The 21,820-nt window shown below is 44.0% G+C and overlaps 1 protein-coding gene across 3 annotated transcripts in view; it reads right to left on the bottom strand.

The window, feature by feature from the left end:
- Positions 1–21,820, bottom strand: part of DLC1 (DLC1 Rho GTPase activating protein) — a 374,569-nt gene that overhangs the window by 153,917 nt on the left and 198,832 nt on the right. The window lies entirely within an intron of this gene.

The raw sequence follows: 21,820 nt of genomic DNA, 5'->3' as shown, positions 1-21,820 counted from the left end.
GCTAGCCATTGCACATTAAGTGGCTGTTTTAAGAGAACAATGACTTCAAGTTCTCTGTCTTGTGCAGTAACAGCTAATTTAGAGCCCATGATTTTGTATGTGTAGCTGGGATTATTTTTTCCAGTGTGCATGACTTTGCACTTATCAACATTGTGTTGCCCAGCTGGCCAGTTTAGTGAGATTTTTTTGTAACTCTTTGCAGTCAGCTTTGGGTTTAACTATCCTGAGTAATTTTGTATCGTCTGCAAGTTTTGTCACCTCACCGTTTACCCCTTTTTCAAGATCATTTATGAATCTGTTGAACAACACAGGTCTCAATTCAGATCCTTGGGGGACTCATCTATTTATCTCTATCCACTGTGAAAACTATTTATTCCTACCCTTTGTTTCCTATCATTCAACCAGATACTGATCCAGGAGAGGATCTTCCCTCTCATCACATGACTTCTTAATTGCTTAAGAGCCTTTGGTAAAGGACCTTATCAAAGGCTTACTGAAAGTCCAAAAACATTATTTCAACTGGATCACTCTTGTCCACATGCTTGCTGACACCTCAAAGAATTTTAATAGACTGGTGAGGCATGATTTCCCTTTACAAAAGCCATGTTGACTCTTCCCCAACTTATCGTGTTCATCTATGTGTCTGATAATTCTGTTCTTTACTATAGTTTCAACCAATTTTCCCGATAATAAAGTTAGGTTTACTAGCCTGTAATTGCCAGGATCACCTCTGGAGCCTTTTTAAAAAAATAGGTGTTACATTGGCTACCCTCCAGTCATCTGGTACAGACCACGATTTAAGAGGTAGATCACATATCACAGTTAGTAGTTCTGCAACTTCATATCTGAGTTCCTTCTGAGCTCTTGGGTGAACACCGTCTGCTCTTGGTGATTTATTACTGTTTAATTTATCCAAAACTCCTCTACTGACAGCTCATTCTGGGACAGTTCCTCAGATGTATCACCTAAATAGAGTGGCTCAGGTGTGGGAATCTCCCCCATATCCTCTTCAGTGAAGACCAATGCTTTTCTGCAACAGCAACAGACAGCATCTTTAGCATCTCCATCATCCAGTGGCTCCGACTGTTTGGCAGGCTTCCTGCTTCTGATGTACTTAATTTTTTTTTGCTGTTAGTTTTTATGTCTTCAGTTAAGTGCTCTTAAAATTCTTTCTTGGCCTGCCTTATTATACTTTTACACTTGATTTGCCAGAGTTTATGTTCCTTTCTATTTTCCTCAGTAGGACTTTACTTCCACTTTTTAAAGGATGCTTTTTTGCCTCTAAACACCTCTTTTACTTTGCTGTTTAGGCATGGTGTCATTTTTTGGTCTTCTTACTGTTTTTTATTTGGGTATACATTTAGTTTGAGCCTCTATTATGGTGTTTTTAAATTGACTCCATGCAGTTTGAAGGCATTTCACTCCTGTGACTATTCCTTTTAATTTATGTTTAACTAGCTTCCTCATTTTTTGTAGCTCCTCTTTTTGAAGTTAAATGTTACTGTGGTGTTTTTTCCCCCTCCTATAAGGATGTTAAATTTAATCATGTTATGGTCTCTATTACTGAACCGTTTGGCTATACAGTAGAACCTCAGAATTACAGACACCTTGGGAATTGAGGTTTTTTGTAACTCTGAACAAGACATTATGGGATGTTCCTCAGAGTGGACTGCTCAGAGTGGGGTCTCACAGCTGTGCCTGTGAACTTCAGAGTCTTCTCCTCCTACATGTAAGTGGATGCCCAGCAAGTGGGGGTGGGGACAGGCACCTGGTTCTAGCGCCCTGACTGCAAGGGTGATGAGTAAGGCACCCTGGGGCTGTGGCCCTTTAAAACTGAGCTGCTCCTCCAAGTGCAGCATGCAGGCAGGAGCTTGGGCTCCAGCTCCAGCAGCAAACACTCCAGGCCAGGTTCCAGCAGGACCTTGGGAAGTCTTTTTCCCAGGCTTGGACTGGGCATGCAAGTTTGCTCCCTCCATGGCTTACAGGAAAGCAGCACAGACCCCTAGCTCTGCTCATGCTCTGCCTGCTTGGGGGCCTCACATCTGTGCCTGTAAAACTACCTCAGCATCTTCACCTCCTACCTGTAAGTGGCTGCCCTCCATGTGGTGAGCAGGGGGTGAGAGTGGGAACAGGCAGCCCAGATGTGTCTACCTTTAAGATGCAATACAGGCACAGTACTGTATTTGCTGGGTTTTTTTTTTTTTGTCTCCACGGCTGCCTGATTGCTTACTTTCAATTCCACATGGTGTCCGGTTGACCGGTCAGTCTGTAACTCTAGTGTTTGTATCTTTGAGGTTCTACTGTATTCACCTCTTGGACCAGATCCTGTGCCGAATTTAAGACTAAATCAAGAACTGTCTCTCACCTTGTGTGTTCTAGGGAATCAGTCATTTAATGTGTCTAGAAATTTTATCTTTACATCCCTTCCTGAGCGGACATGTTCCCAGTCAATATGAGGGTAGTTGAAATCCCCTATTAGTATTGCATTGTCTGCCTTTGTAGTCTCTCTAATCTCCCAGAACATTTCACAATTACTGTCACCATCCAGGTCAGGTGGTCAGTAATATGTTCCTGCTGCTATACTCTTATTATTTAAGCATGGAATTGCTATTCACAGAGATTCTATGGTACAGTTTCATTCATTTAAGATTTTCACTTTATTTAACTCTACTTTATTTCACATGTAGCGCCACTCCCGCTCTAGTGCGACCTACGCTGTCATTGCTATAGATTTTGCACCCTGGTATAACCGCATCCCATTGATTATCTTCATTCCACCAAATTTCCACAGTGTCTATTGTATTAATATCCTCATTTAAGGCCAGTCACTCTAATTCACCCATCTTAGTATTTAGACTTCTAGCATTTGTATGTAAGCACGTGTACATTTTGTCAATATTCAGTTGCTTACCTTCATGTGTTATAATTAAATGGGACTCTTATGTTTGACTGTTCCATACTAGCTCCTACTTGTACTTTATATCCTAATAAAGAGGATAGGAAAGAAATTTGTAGAGTGTCCCCTTTAATAAGTTTATCCCTAAGGGGTGTCTCTACTCAAACTGTGTGCTAGTCCAGGGCACCTGTTGGCTTTCCTCCAGCCCTTAATTTAAAAAATCCTATATAATCTTTTAAATTTTACATGCTAGCAGCCTGGTTCTGTTTTGGGGTCTAAGTGGAGCTCATCCTTTCTGTATAGGCTCCTCCTTTCCCAAAAGGTTCCCATTAAGCCTAAAATCCTCCTCCCCACAACATCGTCTCAGCCATTCATTGAGACCCTGCAGCTCTCTTCCTGGCCCTGTGCATGGAACTGGAAGCATTTCACGTAATGCTACCAGGGTGGTCCTGGACTTTAATCTCTAGATGTCTTGTGAAATCCACAACTTTCACACCTGGCAGGCAATTTACCATGTGGATCTCCTGGCCATCACAAACCCAACGAACTATATTTCTAATAATCAAACCTCCCATTACTATCACCTGGCTCTTCCTAGCACCTGGGATTCTCTTAGTGCATGAGGATGCCATAACATCATCTCATAGAATATCAGGGTTGGAAGAGACCTCAGGACTCAGGAGGTCATCTAGTCCAACCCCCTGCTCAAGGCAGGACCAATCCCCAGACAGATTTTTGCCCCAGATCCCTAAATGGCCCCCTCAAGGACTGAACTCACAACTCTGGGTTTAGCAAGCAAAGGCTCAAACCACTGAGCTATCCCTCCCCTTGGAAGGAGGGTCCCAACTATGGGATCATTTCCTTCCACTCCAACTTGATGTTCTTTTCTCCTGAGGCTTTCACCCTCCATAGCAGCACAGAAGCTGTCAGACTACAGTGGGACTGCTCTATTGTATCCCTGGAAGTCCCTACATACCTCTCTGTCTCCCTTAGCTCCTCCAGTTCAGCCGCTCTGGTCTCAAGAGCCTGTATTCGGTCTCTCAGGGCCATGAGTTGATTGCATCAGATCAAAAGATAGCAGGATAGAGCATAAGCTCTCAGTCTAACCTAGCTAGGCCACTTGGCTGGAGGAGTAATGGGCTTTGGTTGGAGGCCAGAATGCACAGTGGACAGGCCACAGCCAAACAGTCACTTTGAGGCAGTTCTTCCGGGAAGTCCAGGGGGCCTGGCAGCATCTGGGGGAAGGGGGAAGGATAGGGGGACCCAGGCCCTCCCTGTCCACCAGGTCCAACCCAGGGCCCAAGGGGAAAGAGGTGGTCAGTTCTTTCTGGCTGCCACTCCAGATCAGCCTCCCCTGGGCCTACAGTTTTCCCTTCAGTTTGGAGCATGGCCTCTGTAAACCTTCTGTTTACACAGTCTTGGTAGTCCAGGGCTTTAGCTGGTGTGTGTGTGTGTGTGTGTGTATGTGTGTGTGTGGATGCTTCGAAGCTCACCCTCAAAGTCCAGTTGTCCCCCCCTTCATCAGTGAGAAGGGGGATCCCGGCCAACTCTTACAGTCCTAGTCCTTCTCCCGTAGACTGCCTCACTGGCTGCAGCCTGTCTGCCTTATTGCAGCCTGTTTCTTTCCATCCCTCCACCAGCCTGCTGGAGCTCCTTTTTAGGTAGGTCCTCTATAGGAAGCATGCCCAGCAGCTGCTGAGGAGCAGGGCCTTCTTGGCCCAATACTATTTCATCACCAAGTTTGCCTTACTGTGGGGTCTGTAAACCCATCACAATCGGTATTGCAGCAAAATATATCCCATGCAAGGACAAGCACAGTTTTGAAACCTCCTTCAACGTCTAGACACAATGGGTTAAATTTATGATGCAGCTAGAGCCCTATTTCTGTGTTTCAATACTTTTGGCAATATAAGGAAGACCATCAGCAGAATACTTTAGTATTTTATTAGTAATCTTAGTTTTTATAGTTACAATACATGGGAGCTGTCGCTGTCTTCTAGAATTCTTTTATTTTGTTCAATATTTCCCTGTTGTATGAATAAAATGAAAACCAATGAAATAGGTTTAGTCACAGATTAAACTGGCTGGGTCAAAGACTGCATACCAGGTTAATAATAAAATAAAGAGCTCTGAGGGGGAGGGGGCAGTTGCCGGCAACAGAGGACTGGAGAGGAGAAATCTGAAGCAGTGGTCTGCAACTAGGAAGCAGGCATGTAGCATGCTACCAGGCAGAAGGTAGCAGTATATGCATACAGGACAAGAGCACATGCTTTGGAAATAGTTTTTGTGTAATTTCAGGTGGAAAATAAATCTTAGGGGCTAAATCCTGACCTCCTATTTAGCAGATGTGGGTCTGGGCAGAACGCTAGAGCCTGGCTGGGCTCCACATTGGAATCTAGATGGTGGAGGCTCCCCAGGGTCAGCAATCACAAGTCTGCTCTGCAGTCACTCAGGCCTGACCCTCCTCTGGAATGGAGTTACAGATTCCTCCTTCCCCACTGCCCTTTTTGATAATTGATCACCAGTGAATGAAAGCGAATACTTCCTAATGTCTCTCTGCTGGGGTGGGATCTCCCCACTGAATGACTGCTGGGAAGAAAGGTATGAGCCATCAGCTTCTCCATGCTGCACCAGAACTGGCTAACAGCTCTGAAACTGAGCTGTCAGCCAGCAACAGCAATCCACCCGCCCAAGGATATCACCTTCTCAGGATGATTGAGGGCAGAGGGTAGCAACGGAGACCCATACAACCCCTCCAACCACCCCTCAATCCCACACATTAGTGTCTGAGCAGATCTAGGTCCACACATCACCATGCTGCCCACTCTTCTCCCACTCCTGCAGGAGGTTCTGCAAGGGCTACAAATACACCTGGGCGATAGTAACTCCTCTTGTCCTTGCAACAGAAAAGGTAACACAGATTCATCAAGGATTGGCTGGATGGGGGTGGCGATCTCATTTTTATTTCTGGGCTTTGGCAGCACCTAAGGGTGGAGCAGCTGCATAAATAATCTTGCTATGCCAGGCTAGCTCACCTCAGGATTGGTCAGAATGCACAGAGATCCCCTACATGTGTGTATTGGCTTGGCACAGCCTTCAGGACTTGGGGACCTTATGTTTATCTTGGCCCATCAACTCTTGGTCTTGCCTATGCTCAGGGGCGGCTCTAGGATTTCCGCCGCCCCAAGCAGGGCGGCACGCCGCGCGGGGAGCTTTGGCGGTCGCCGGTCTGCGGCTCCAGTGGACCTCCTGCACCTGTGCCTGCAGAGGGTCCGCTGGTCCCGTGGAACCAGCGGACCCTCCGCAGGCACGTCTGCGGGAGGTCCACCGGAGCCGTGGAACCAGCGGACCCTCCGCAGGCACGTCTGCGGGAGGTCCACCGGCGCCGCCTGCCGCCCTCCCCGCGGGACGCCGCCCCAAGCGCGCGCTTGGCGCGCTGGGGTGTGGAGCCGGCCCTGCATGCTGCATGTGGCTACATCACTCTCTGCTGTGTTGTCACTCTGGGTCTATCAGTAACTAGCCTCTTCAAGGGCTGCAGCTGTCATACAGTTCTCCTAGACTGGCAAATCCAGACCATTTTACCTTGGTGCTACTCTGCTTCTGTTAGCTAGCATTGAAAACATTCCTTGACCTCCTCAAAGCAACCAATGACATTACAAGTGTCAGACTGTCATTGACATGATCATTTAAAATAAAAGCAATGGCAGAACTCTTCAGTGTTAACTAGCACAGAATACAAGCGTGATTCTGAGCTCAAATTCATGGGGCACAATATTGCGTGTCTTGTAAAATCACCTGCTGTGCATGTGTGTCAACATTCACCAGTTCACACCTCATACCATGTGCAGTATGTGAGATCAGATTGTGAAGTGGACCTTTAGCATATCAGCTTTTAAATAAGCTTTTACCCATTTACGACAACATTTAAGATCATAATTTAAAGTTTTCAGACTGGAGCTTAACCAAGGCTACTTCCCAACAGAAACCTGGTATTGTATTGTTAAATGGCAGTCTCATATCATATCAGATCCTCAGATGCTCAATATTTTTAAAGCTACCAGTCCCAGCAGACTGTAAAGAATTAGGGAAATTCCTACAAGAACAGACACAAACAGATGGACACATATCCCTAGCTGGCAAACATTAATCCAAGCAAATGTTTTAAGGATTGTTTCTCCCTTAGGTTATGTCTACACTGGCACTTCGATGGCAAAACTTTTGTCATTCATGGGTGTTAAACTCCCCCCCACGCCCGAATGACAAAAGTTTTACCAACAAAAAACGCTGGTGTGAACAGCGCTTTGTCTGACAAAGCCACTGACACTTGTGCGGGGAGGAAGATTTTTGTTGGCAGGAAAGACAGCCACTTTTAGCGGCACGGCTGTAGTGGCACAGCCGTGTCACTAAAAGCTGCATAGTGCAGCCATAGCCTTGGTAGTCAGGCATTCCCAAGTACTGCTTAATGTAGCCCCCACAGCTATGGAGGAAAGTGTTTGATTTTTTGTTATGACCAGTCTAGTTACTTAAACTGGCTAACACTTTTCTGATGGAACAGTTTTCTGCTGGAAAATGCATTTTCATCAAAATAGAAATGTTTTGTGGAAATGTTTCAATTTTGAAGAAATTTTTTATTGGAAAAAGTTTAAACAAGTCTAGTTTCATTTGACTTTCTCATTTGTTTAAATTAAGTCTAAACATTTCAATAAGGTAAAAACATTTCACCTCAACTTTCTCATTTAGAGTCACTTCATTTTGACTATTAAAATGTTAATTCTACTCTACAATATATTTAATAATATATACTATTTAATATTTTATATGATAATGTTTTAACATTATCTAGAGAAAATGTTTTGACTTAGCAAAATGAAGCATTTTGGTACTTCCAAACAGAATTTTTTTGGAATTTCTATTCAGCAAGAAATTTCTAAATTTTGACTTTTCATTGCAATTTGGAATGAAAATAAATTTCAAAATGTCAGATTTTCCCACACAATGGAAATTCCATTTTCCAACCTGTTCTACAGGTTATTGAAAAGCCTGGGGTTACCCTTTTGAAATTAGAATCCTGGAAATCAGAAAAAATAGGAACTATAACATTGAGCAACACCTCCGTTCTTATTCCCCAGCCTCAAACTTACATGGTGTGGGGCAAAGTGGCTAAGAAAGAACATTGGGATGCAGTCACATGTTCAAGGGTCAATGTGTAGTGCAGAAAAAAGGAGCTAGGAAATGAAAATGAAGATTAGGCATGAAGATAGAAAGAAATGGGGATGAAAGACCTTTGCAAGGTGTGGAGATATGCAGGGAATTCTCTTAGAATATGTCTACACTGCAATTAAAACCCACCATCTGGCCCATGCCAGCTGACTCAACTCCTTAGACTGAGCCCCACGAGTCTGTTTAATTGAGGTGCAGATGGTGGAGCTCTGGCTGGAACTCAGTTTTTAGGACCCTGCGAGGTGGGAGGGTCCCACAGTTTGGGTTGCAGCCTGAGCGTCTACACTGCAATTAAAAAAAACCCTTAGCTCAAGCCCCTTAGCCTGAGTCAGGTGGCATGGCCAGCCATGGGTGTCAAATTGCAGTATAGACATATCCTTACAGGCCTAAACCATGGATTTAATTGTTGCATTTAGATTTTAGAGCATAGCCCTAAGCAGGAGATAGTAGGCCACTGCCCTGCCCTACTGGGAGTTTCCTGGATTTCCCAACACAGAGGGGAAATATGCATTCTAATCTCCTTGGAGCACCTGGCCTGTTTTGAAATGGAGGAAGAGGCATAACAACTCCTCCAGGGCAATGTACTCCCCTGGGAGTGCGTAGAAAGAGCAGTGCCTGTATTTCTCTAAGTATTTGTCTTGGGCCCTTGCATAGGGCATGCAAGCCTTTTACCCCGTGCCATGCTTGCTCTAATGCAATAGCCAGGGATTATCTGGCCCTTTATCTCTGTATAAAAAGCATTACAGTAAAGTTTTAAAGAACAACCCAGGCTATTCCATTAGCACCATTTTGTGGTATACCCCAAACTCACTGTGGTTTATTTTTCTTCCAAAGACTCTTCCATATCTAGACAACCACACTGCTCTTGGCAAAGTGCTTGGAGGAAATCCTCTCAAAACACTCCACCTGGGCAGACACTTAATTGTCTTTTGTTGTTTCATAAATCCAAGATGGCAGATTTACATAAGCAAAGTGGAGTAGTTCAGTACTTGTATGATTGTACTTTTATTATTTTTAAATAAAAAATATTCAACTAAAATGCAAGCAGACATTTACAAGGTTGCCACTGTGTGCACATTATGGTCCTGATCCAGAAAATCACATGCACACATTTAATTTTAAGCATACTCTTAACTTTGAATATATAAGTAGTCCCATTGACTTGTGTTTGAAGTTAAGCATGTGTGTACGTGATTTGTTTGGATCACAGATGAAATCAGTGAGTATTGTGTCCTCAAAGTGAAAAAAATAGATAAAAATAAATAAAAAAACACAAAACACTAAGCAGTGACCAAAACCAGTATTCACTGCAAGACAGCTTTGGCTTCAATGCTCCATTATGCCCTGCTCACTGGCCTCATGTAATTAGTCTTAAGCCATCCTCAGACTACTGCATATAGCCTTGCCCAAATTGCTGGCAGGTACTTCTGAAGTAATGTGTATGAATGAGGGGAAATGGGAAGTTCTTTGAAAATTATGTGATAATTTAAAACTGGGTCCTTGAAACAGGAAGAAAGTTATTAAAACTCCATTCTGTTAAAGCCATATGTGATGTACCAGGCTACAGCAGCATATGAAAGCATTAATCTACAACAGAATAATAGTGTCAAAATACCTTTAACTGCTTATCTTAAGCTGCGGAGATCTCCTTATACTTGCAATACCTTTCATTTACAATACCTGATACCAAGGCAGGTTGTGTGGCTAGGGTCAGTTTTCAGCACTAGGATGAGTAATATATCGTTAGTTTCAAGCAGGATTGTTCTGAAATGCAAATCTAAGGGTATGTCTACACTACGAAATTAGGTTGATTTGATAGAAGTCGATTTTTTAGAAATCGATTTGATACAGTTGATTGTGTGTGTCCCCACTAAGTGCACAGACTTCTCTCAAAGCATGGGCCCTGGCAATTTGGACATCATGGTGGTAATGGGGCAGGTTCATGCCGTGAAACGCTAATTCTGGGCCCGGGAAACAAGCACAGACTCATGGGACCGCATAGTGTTGCAAGTATAGGATGATTACCAGTGGCTGTGAAACTTTCATATGTGTAAGGGCACTTTCATGGAACTTTGTGACTTGCTTTCCCCTACCCTGAAGTGCAAGAATACCAAGATGAGAGCAGCCCTCACAGTTCACAAGCGAGTGGCAATAGTCCTCTGGAAGCTTGCAACACCAGACAGCTACCGGTCAGTCGGGAATCAATTTGGAGTGGGCAAATCTACTGTGGGGGCTGCTGTGATCCAAGTAGCCAACGCGATCACTGAGCTGCTGCTATCAAGGGTAGTGACTCTGGGAAATGCGCAGGTCATAGTGGATGGTTTTGCTGCAATGGGATTCCCTAACTGTGGTGGGGCGTAGACGGAATGCATATCCCTATCTTGGGACCGGAGCACCAAGGCAGCCAGTATATAAACTGAAAGGGGGTACTTTTCAATGGTGCTGCAAGCACTGGTGGATCACAAGGGGCATTTCACCATTATCAACATGGGATGGCCGGGAAAGATACATGACACTCGCATCTTTAGGAACTCTGGTCTGTGTGAATGGCTGCAGCAAGGGACTTACTTTCCAGACCAGAAAATAACCGTTGGGGATGTTGAAATGCCTATCGTTATCCTTGGGGACCCAGTCTACCCCTTAATGCCATGGCTCATGAAGCCATACACAGGACAGTAGTCAGAAGCTGTTCAACTATAGGCTGAGCAAGTGCAGAATGGTGGTAGAATGTGCTTTTGGATGTTTAAAAGCGCGCTGGCGCAGTTTACTGACTTGGTTAGACCTCAGCGAAACCAATGTTATTACTGCTTGCGCTCCACAATATCTGAGAGAGTAAGGGGGAGACGTTTATGGCGGGGTGGGAGGTTGAGGAAAATCGCCTGGCTGCTGATTACATGCAGCCAAACACCAGGGTGGTTTGAAGAGCACAGCAGGGTGTGCTGCAGATCAGAGAAGCTTTGAAAACCAGTTTCATGGCTGGCCAGGCTATGGTGTGAAAGTTCTGTTTGTTTATCCTTGATGAAAACCCACCCCCCTTGGTTCATTCTACCTCCCTGTAAGCCAGCTGCCCTCCCCTCCTCCCTTTGATCACCACCTCCAGAGGCAATACAGTCATTGTTGTTTCAAATTCATGCATTCTTTATTACTTCATCACACAAATGGGGGGATAACTGCCAAGGTAGCCCAGGAGGGGCGGGAGAGGAGGAAAGCACCGGGTGGGGTGGTAGAGGAGGGGAGGAGGGAAGGACAGGGCCACACTGCACTTTAAAACTTATTGAATGCCAGCCTTTTGTTGCTTGGGCAGTCCTTTGGGGTGGAGTGGTTGGGTGCCCGGAGGCCCCCCCACCGCGTTCTTGGGCATCTGGGTGAGGAGGCTATGGAACTTGGGGAGGAGGGTGGTTCGTTACACAGGGGCTGCAGCAGCAGTCTGTGCTCCTGCTGCCTTTCCTGCACCTCAGCAATATGCTGGAGAATATCAGTTTGATCTTCTAGTAGCCTCAGCATTGCATCCTGCCTCCTTTCATCACGCTGACACCACCTATCATCTTGATCCCACCACATGTCCTCACGTTCATTTAGTGCTTTCCTGCACTCTGACAGTATCTGCCTCCATGCATTCTGCTGGGCTCTTTCAGTGTGGGAGGACTGCATGAGCTCAAAGAACATTTAATCACGAATGCATTTTTTTCACCTTCTAATCTTCACTAGCCTCTGGGACGCAGATGATACGGGGAGCGTTGAAACATTTTCAGCTGCGGTAGGAAAAAAGGGAGAGTAGTATTTAAAAAGACACATTTTAGAGAACAATAAGTAGACTCTTTCACGGTGAAGTAAGCTGTTAACATTACATGGTTTCAAACAGCAGCGCCCTCATTTCCCATATCAAGCACCAGTTGAGTTGCCCATTTAAAATTGGTTGGCCATTTAAAAGGAGGGGCTGCGGTTTTCGAATGAATGTGCAGCACAAATCCAACACACACCCTGCCCCCATTCTCTGGGATGATCACTTCACCTCTCCCCACACTGCATGGCGCACAGCGGGGATAATTTCTGTTCAGCCACAGGCAAACAGCCCAGGAAGAACGGCCACCTCTGAATGTCCCCTTAATAAAATTCCCCTATTTCAAGCAGGTGACCATGAATGATATCACTCTCCTGAGGATAACACAGAGAGATAAAGAATGGATGTTGCTTGAATGCCAGCAAACACCGGGACCATACGCTGCCATGCTTTGTTATGCAATGATTCCAGACTACGTGCTACTGGCCTGGTGTGGTAAAGTGTCCTACCATGGAGGATGGAATAAGGCTGCCCTCCCTAGAAACCTTTTGCAAAGGCTTTGGGAGTACATCCAGGAGAGCTTCATTGAGATGTCCCTGGAGGATTTACGCTCCATCCCCATCCACGTTAACAGACTTTTCCAGTAGTTGTACTGGCTGCGAATGCATCCCAAGTCTTCAGGGCAAATTAATCATTAAACACGCTTGCTTTTAAACCATGTACAATATTTACAAAGGTACACTCACCAGAGGTCCTTCTCTGCCTTCAAGGTCCATGAGCCCGCCTTGGGTGGGTTGGGAGGATTCTGGCTCCAGGGTGATTAAACAGTTCCTGGCTGTTGGGGAAAACGTTTTCTCTGCTTGCATGCTGTGTGCTATCATCATCTTCCTCATCCCCAAAATCCGCATCCCTGTTGCGTGAGAATCCATTGATGGAGTCCACGCACAGGGGTGGGGTACTTGTAAGGGCACCCCCTAGAATGGCATGCAGTTCATCATAGCAGCAGCATGTCTGGTGCTCTGACCCAGAGCAGCCATTTGCCTCTCTGGTTCTTTGGTAGGCTTGCCTGAGCTCCTTAAGTTTCATACGGCACTGCTGTAGGTCCCTGTTATAGCCTCTGTCCTTCATGCCCTTGGAGATTTTTTCAAATATTTGGGCATTTTGTCTTTTGGAATGGAGTTCTGATAGCACGTATTCGTCTCCCCAAACAGTGACCAGATCCAGTACCTCCCATTTGGTCTATGCTGGAGCTCTTTTGCGATTCTGGGACTGCTTGCCATTCTGGCCAAACAGGTGATCAGCTTGCCATTCTGGCCAAACAGGAAATGAAATTCAAAAGTTCACGGGGCTTTTCCTGTCTACCTGGCCAGTGCATCGGAGTTGAGAGTGCTGTCCAGAGCGGTCATAATGGAGCATTCTGGGATAGCTCCCGGAGGCCAATACCGTCAAATTGTGTCCACACTAACCCAAATTCGACCCAGCAAGGTAGATTTCAGCACTAATCCTCTCATCGGGGAGGAGTACCGAAATCGATTTTAAGAGCCCTTGAAGTTGACAAAAATGGCTTTGTCGTGTGGAGGGTTAAATCGATTTAACGCTGCTAAATTCAACCTAAACTCGTAGTGTAGACCAGGGCTAAGTTCACTATGGGCCAGATTGCAATCCCTTCATGACACAGTATAGTACGCTACACCTTGACTGGTCCCATTGGATTTCAATGGGGTTACTTGCAGAGTAAAACTGAACATGAATAAGAGTATTACAATCTGGGCCTATATAAATTTTTTTCTATTGGCAGATGGATGCAACTTTAAATTTGGCTTGTCCTAACTTTTGAGTGCTTGACTTTGCAACCCGAATGTTCTTGTAATGTAATTTTTAGGATGTCATATATTTATCTATTAGGGCTGGTTTGTTCCTCGCCCTTACTCTGGTTCCTGTGGTGATGGGTGAGGTGCAAGGAAGCTGTTCCTCATTGTTACTCCAGGAGAGAAGCCACTTCAAGGATACAGGAGAGAGAGGGCCATGGCCCTGCTCCACTCCACACTGGCATCAGAGACTGGGAAGCACATGCCTTTCCCCAGTATGTTGGTGGGCTTTGGGATTGACTGTGCCCCACTGCAGGCTATGTAAACATTAACTGAGAGACCTTTGCTGTTGTAGGCCAAGTCCTTTATGTTGAGCAGGAAAAGCCTTGACTACAGTTGAGGATAGGAAAGTTTGGGGAGCTACAACTACAAAAAATGAACAATATTGGCAAATAACTTAGTTCTTATTACCCAGAAGCTGGATTGATAAGCATCAACTCAGTTGTTGCTGACTTGATCGATATCCATAAGTTTAACTTCAGAGTCAATCAAACCTCCACTTAGACTTAATTTTCTAGGATGACATACCTGGAAAATATAAGCTGCCCTGATAAAGCTTATGCTCTTTACTCAGATAGTCAGAGTAAATAGCAAGGATAACAAAAATGTGTGTATATATCAACCCTGTCTGATCATTTTGGATTAAAGATATTAGCAAGAGAAAAGTTGGTATGCAGATTGTTTTCATGTGTTACCATACAAAGCTAATGAGAGTATGCAGAAACACAGTGCTAAAAAAATACTGCTAAACTGGCTCTATGAAGCATCTGGATATCCATTAGTGCATTTTTTGATTTTTTCCATTCAATTTTTTGGTTTTTATAATAATTTTAAACATTGCTTTAATTAAGGATAAACATGATATAGATTAAAAAGATCCACAATGTGTTCATGTATGTTCCTTTCTCTTAGCTTTATTCCTTCTGGAGTAATGGGAAGACTTTGGCCTGGTCTACACTAGGAAATTAGGTCTGTATAACTATATTGCTCAGGGGCCTGAACGAAGCAGTTCAACAGACTTAATCCATGATGTAAACAGCGGTGTGGACAGTGCTAGCCCTCCTATCAGCGTAGGTTCACTGAAGCGCTACAGTGGCACCACTGCAGCGTTTTAAGAGTAGACAATCCCTTAGTTTTATTTTATTTTTCTTGTCAGACTGAAAACTCCATTAGACATGTAATGTTTTGATTATGTGAGAAACAGTTGACCAATTTGATTCCAAGTGACAAGTAATGAGCAATCTTGCAGATTTTGGGCATGACTCAAAAGGTAGTTTTGCGCAGGCAAATATTAATTCTAAAATTTGCTAACTTTTGAGTGCTTCAGCTTGCAACTTTAATTATGTTCTTTTAATGTAGTTTTGTTTTCTGTTTAATATTATAAACAGAACAAACACCACTTTATTATTTTCTTTGCTTACAATAGAAGATTGTGCAATTTTAAGCCTGTTAGTGTATAGATTGATTTTCTATAGATGTTGACTACTACAATATTACACCGCTTTGCTTTTTAAACTGTGTTCCCTCCATCAAATATGAAACATTCAGCTATGTTTTTGTCTACAGTCTCTTTCTCCCTGGCTCCAATATTTCAACTAAAACATTGTAACAACTGCTTGTCGATTATAAGCTCTTGTGCCTAATCTTTAAGAGATAAACAATCTAATATTTCACTTCATCTTCATGTAAGCTTATTGTATCAAAGATGCAAGATGAAGCATTACAGGGAGTGTCAAACAATTATCTTGAAGATTATAGTAATTATCATATCAGCTGAAAGCTATATTCTTATCCACAATAAAGCAGCTGTGAATAATGAATATATACAGTGAACCTTAAAACACACAGGTATTCTAAAACTGAGACATAACAGCAGTTAAGGTTATCATTACATGTTAATGTTTGACATTTACTACGTGGTGCTACCCACACTGTTAATGAAGCTTCATAACATAGTCTGGTATATTATTCAAGGAATTAGATTTCTTTACGTCTTTCCTCAAGTTACTTTATAAATGGCTAAATCCTACAGTGTAGTTAGGCTTGGAAGAATTAGATTATCAGTAAATGTCAATTTCACTGTACATGTGCACAGAAAAATATTTCCATAGATAATCTAAATCTAGAGACAGGCAAAGAAAGAAAAATGCCACTTGAGATATTCTTAGAGCGAAAATCTACTGATTTAGACTTTTGAATTAGCTGTGTTACAAATGGACTAGCAAATGAATGGTGAAAACAGGTATGATATGTTGCTTTAAGGATATTTATTTTGTATATTTTGATGTGTGATGTTGACATTTTATGTTTTAATAGTTTAAAAAGCTCAAACTTTTTGAATATCAATGTCTACTGTCACTAAATAATTCACCATAATTTCCCATAACAGTGAAAATGTACTTTAAAAAAACATTGATATTATCTTTTGAAATTGTAAAAAAAAAAAAAAAAATTGAATTCTGCCAAACCTAAATGTAGTGCTGCCACTTTTCATTCCCCTCCCCTGGTTCAAATCTGGATCTAGACCTGGCCTAACTGACCCCAAGAGTATTACTCTGCTCCAAGAAGGACCCTTCAAAGAGGCGGAGTCCTGGCTGCTGGTGTATGGAGGATTGACTGGATAAAAGAGGTGTGGCCATGAAGTCCCTATGCTGGACCAATTCCTAGCTGTGGTTTGGGGTCCTGGGGCTATTAACCTCTGGCATATACCTTCAGGTTGACCCAATTAATTTTGATACAATGTATCTGTACTCAGCAAATCCAGGAACAAGGGAGTGCAGAATTGTGCTTAGGGTGACCAGGTGTTCCGGCTGAAAACCGGAACACCTGGTTAAAAAGGGACCCTGGCGGCTCCGGTCAGCACCGCCGACCAGGCCATCAAAAGTAGGGTCAACAGTGCTGCAGGGCTAAGGCAGGTTAATCCTTACTTGCCTTGGCTTCGCGCTGTGCCCCGGAAGTGGCCAGCAGGTCCGGTTCCTAGGCAAGGGGTGGGAGGCATGGGACTCCATGCCCTGCCCCACCCCAAGCACTGGCTCTGCACTCCCATTGGCTAGGAACCGCGGCCAATGGGAGCTGCAGGGGCGGTGCCCACGGGTAAGAGTAGTGCGCAGAGCTGCCTGCCGTGCCTCTGCCTAGGAGTTGGACCTGCTGCTGGCCACTTCTGGGGTACAGCACAGAGTCAGGACAGGCAGGAAGCCTGCCTTAGCTCCCCTGCTGTGCCGCTGACTGGGAGCTGCCGAAAGTCAGACCATGCCCCAAGCCCCAACCCTCTACCCCAGCCCTGACCCCCCCCCAACCCAGAGCCCCCTCCTGCACCCCAAACCCCTCTTCCCTAGGCCCACCCCAGAGCCCAGTTTAAATGGGGGAGAGCAAGCCACTGAGGGAGGGGGAGAATGTAGTGAGTGGGGGGCAGGGCCTCGGGGAAGGGACAGGGCAGGGGGTGTGGCCTCAGGAAGGAACGGAGCTAAGGTGTTCAGTTTTGTGTGATTAGAAAGTTGTAAACCCTAACTGAGCTGTAGGCTACCCTTGTAAGCACATACCCCAATATGCATACATGCTGTTTTTCCATAGCTGAGTAACTGACCCAATGCTCATTTATAGTTACAATACTTTTTGTTAGTTGTAAAGTATTTATACTAAGCGTACCAGTATTAACTCAATGCAGTTTCTGAAATGTTTGTTATCTGCTTCCATATTTGTCAGTTGGCAAAACACTCTGGGTTACTTATGGTCACAGCACAGTATCAGATCAAACAAAATAGATTTTTTGGGAGGTTGTGACTTTATATATGAGAAACCATACTATATTTTACATGTAGTTAAAGATATAGGGCCCAATCTCATAAACATGCAGTTTAACAAGGCTACTCACTTGAGTAAAGTTATGACAAGCCTTCATGTGAAATCCTGATTACATTGAAATGAATGGGAGTTTTGCCACTGACTTGGATGGAGTCAGGATTCCACCCTAAATGTTTATAGGATCAGGCCTGAAGTTATATTCATAAGTTATATTTTCAGTTTTCACCAAGAACTGTGTACTGAGTCTGATCCTAAGAGGCTCTCACTGAGTTCAATGGAAGTTACTGGAAGTGAAACACCTCTCAAGATCAGGCGTCAAAAAAGCAACCAGGTCTTCTGCAAAAGAACTAGCTATAGGTATCAGGAAAAATCATTTAAAAATCTTTAACTTCATTGGAAGCAAGGCAGCTGCATGTGTTACTCCATTCACTATAGACCACCAAAGGGTGAAGGAGGCAATGAAAGAGGTTGGTGAAGTAGTGAAGAAATTAAATTAATTCTTGCAAACACCTTTGCTGAAATGCATGATGTAGAAGAGCACTTTTGAAGGAGACGTGGTTTCGATAGGATATCAGATAGTGATTTCCCAAGCCAAACTTTTAATAACATTCAGATTTTAATCATGACTGTAGAATTGCCAAAGCACCCTGAATTTTCTAAAGTATTTTGTGTTTTTTAAAATAAAAACAAAAAAACAAACTTGCCCTCAAAAAACACACAAACAAAAACAAAGGCATAATTTTGAGAATGTTTAAATGAAAGTAATTTTTGCAGATAAAGTTGTTACAATAAAACATGTCCACAGTGATGAAATGGAACATGTTTCAAGCCTGTTTGCATGTGAATATGTGTAGTCAGGAGGGGAGAAATATATACAATATTTTTTCTTTACCACTGCTATTCTTTGTTATTCCATATTATCATCTCCCTGTTTATCTTTATCATAGAATGGAGCAGCTACACTTAAGGTACTGGATGTTTCCACCAAAAAAAATAAATGGAATTGGACATATTTAGTAAGGCTCAAAGGGAGCTGTGCCTAGAATGCAAGTTTTAGGCACTTCAGTACCACAAAGATGTCAACAAGTTTGAAGGAATTCTGATAAGAGCAACATAAATGATTAAGGGGCTGGAGAGTTTGATTTATGAGGAAAGATTAAAAGAGCAAAACATGTTGAGCTTAGCCAAATGACAGCTAATGGGGCAGAGAGAGAATAATGATAACAGTTGACAAGCATTTAAAGTGTACATACACATCAAAGGAGTGAAATTGTTCAAGGTGGTACCGGGGATAAGAATAACAAGTTGATATTCAGGCTGAATTTTAGGAAACAATGCCAAAACATGAGATCTAGTATACTGTGGAACTTTTTTTAAGAGCCTCAAAACTAACCCAGGCAGTAGAAATCCAACAACAACAGATACACGAGGGAAAAAAAATTAAGAAAACAGTGGCAGATGTGAAACATAACGGAAGAGAATGTCAGACAAATAGAAATAAATGTATCAGCTACAACAATTTAAATCCCCATCCTTCAAACACGTCTGAATGTGAATTAGCAGGATCAGGGCCTAAACAGGTACATCACTAACACAAAGAAAACAAAGGCACATCAAGTGAACGTCAGTTACAAAATAAAAAGAACAGGAGTACCTGTGGCACCTTAGAGAGTAACAAATTTATTTGAGCATAAGCTTTCTTGGGCTATTTGTTAGTCTCTAAGGTGCCACAAGTACTCCTGTTCTTTTTGCTGATACAGACTAACACAGCTGCTACTCTGAAACCAGTCTCAAAAAATAGTGCAGACAAGCAATAAAAGTTAACAAAAATTCAGTTCATTAGTAGATACAAAAACAAAATGCAAAAAGTAGACTTGCTTCCATCAATTAATTTACAAATCCCAGAGGACCCATTAAGGCCACAAAATCTTCGTCATACCCTGTGAGTCAGGAACCTACTTTTCAGACATCAATGTACTCATTGAAACTGAAATCATTCTATCCCTGGAACTGGAAAGCAACATCCTGGTCATACAAACAATCACCATGAGTTCTATATTCCCCTTACTGATATGTAAATCCAAAGTGTTACATGCCACGAAACTAATTGTACCAAAAACATCTGGAAGTCCTTCCTGGGATATTTGCAATTCTAAAGATGATGCTCTGATTTTGAGATTCTTGTTCAAGACGCACTTTTTTTATATATGACTCCTACAGCTGAAATTCCCACCAAAAACCAGCAAGTGGGTGATGAAAGGTAAGGGACTAGGGTCTCAAATACAACCTGCTTCATTCCTCAGTCTGGGGCCCATATACCACCACTTCACGATAATTAGTGTGAAGTCTCAGAAATCTACCAGAAGAACCTGGTGACAGGTTATTTGATGGTTATTAGCTTTCAGTGGGAGCTATGCTCCTAAATCCCTTAGACCAGGGGTGGGCAAACTTTTTGGCCTGATGGCCACATTGGGGTTGCAAAACTGTATGGAGGGCTGGGTAGGGAAGGCTGTGCCTCCCCAAACAGCCCCCTCCCACTTCCCAACCCCTGACTGCCCCCCTCAGAACTTCTGACCCATCCAACCCCCCCCTGCTCCTTGTCCCCTAACCGCCCCCTCCCAGGACTCCACCCCCATCCAACCTCCCTGCTCCCAGTCTACCGATCCCTATCCACACTCCCACCTCTTGACAGGATCCCAGGGACCCCACACCTATCCAACCCCCCCGGTTCCCCATCCCCTGACCGCCCTCCCCCGCAGAACCTCCGCCCCATCCAACCGCCCCCCTGGGACTCCCACCCCTTATCCAAACCCCCTGGCCACCTTACCATGCCATTCAGTGCAGCATGTCTGGCAGCCGCACCACCAGGCTGGAGCTAGACACACTGCTGCTCTGCTCTCAGGAGCTTGCAGCCCCGCCGCCCAGAGCGCTGCCTGCGCGGTGGCGTAGCTGCAGGGGAGGGACCGGGGGATAGGCTCCCTGGCCAGGAGCGCAAGGACCAGGCAGAACGGTCCCGTGGGCCATAGTTTGCCCACCTCTGCCTTAGACACATTTGAAAAAATCTCTCTTTAAATCAATATCCTTAACCCACCATACCCAAGTGGCCCAAGAAGCCCATAACTATCTGCCGTCCCTTCTTGCTCTCATCTCCGATTCAGGCTATATCCTTGATAGGTACAATACAGAGTGACAAAAGCTTGAAGAACTGTGACAGAGGCATTGGTGCCAACTGGCAAAGGGTTCACTGTTCATTACAAACTACTCTTGTCTCAGACCTGACAAACTCACTGCACCTAATACATCACTTTCATGGTATTTATCCATGAAAAGTAGCATGCAAGGTCTTTGCTGAAAGCTTGTAACTTATCAATACTCAATCATTGCAAGATGTGTATGGATAATAGTTAAGGAATAAAGTAACAATATTGAAAATTATGCCCTTATGGTCTTGGAGTGAAAGGGACTCACCAGGAAATCACATGTCTCAGTGATGGCCCATTCAAGTGAAGAGAAATGTCACCCTCTCCTGGCTAGGCTAGCAGATTATGTAAAGTATTGCTCAACTGTTCACTATTGCAACAACCCAGAAGAGTCAATGGAAAACCATCAAAGAAACTATAAATATCAAAACCACTTGGCAGTGAGAAGAAATGAAATGACAATGTCAGTGAAGACAAAAGACTGATTCAGTATTTCACAGGCTAGGAAGGTACTTTGAGGTGATTCATGGAAGACTGGTTCCTGGTTCCTTGTCACTACAAATGCTGCAAAAGACTGAACTTAGATTCTCACCCCAATTTTATTAGATTTGGCAAGGTAACTATTAATAAGGGTAGGCCCTAGTTCGCATTTTAGGATTGTTGTTTCAATTTGAATCTCTATTCTTTCTTCAGTACATTTCCATTTGTTTGACTATAACTGAACTCCAGTGCTGTGTGTGATACAGGAGTGGCGGTCTAAGAAAAAACTGATAAACTGGGATACACTGTTCCTTTGGGAACAGAGGACTTTGGATTTCCAGTGATGAGGGGCTGGATAACACAGAGGGATATTCTGAAGCATGGGTGGCCGGTGAACCAGCCATTGGGGGAGGCTAGCTCCTGGCCCCTCCCCTTCTGCCCTAGGCTCACCTCTCACCACCTCACTCCAGCCCCCCAACCCGCCCCCAGGCCTGGAGCTCTGTGCAGGCCCCCAACCCCAGCCCCAGAGCTACAGGCGGCATGGCCGCAGCACCCCCAGCCCTGTAGCTCTGTG

This window comes from Mauremys mutica, chromosome 5, assembly GCF_020497125.1.
Source record: "Mauremys mutica isolate MM-2020 ecotype Southern chromosome 5, ASM2049712v1, whole genome shotgun sequence".
NCBI classification, from domain to species: domain Eukaryota; kingdom Metazoa; phylum Chordata; order Testudines; family Geoemydidae; genus Mauremys; species Mauremys mutica.
The sequence above is the reverse complement of the archived record's forward strand: the minus strand, read 5'-3'. Positions and strand labels throughout refer to the sequence as shown.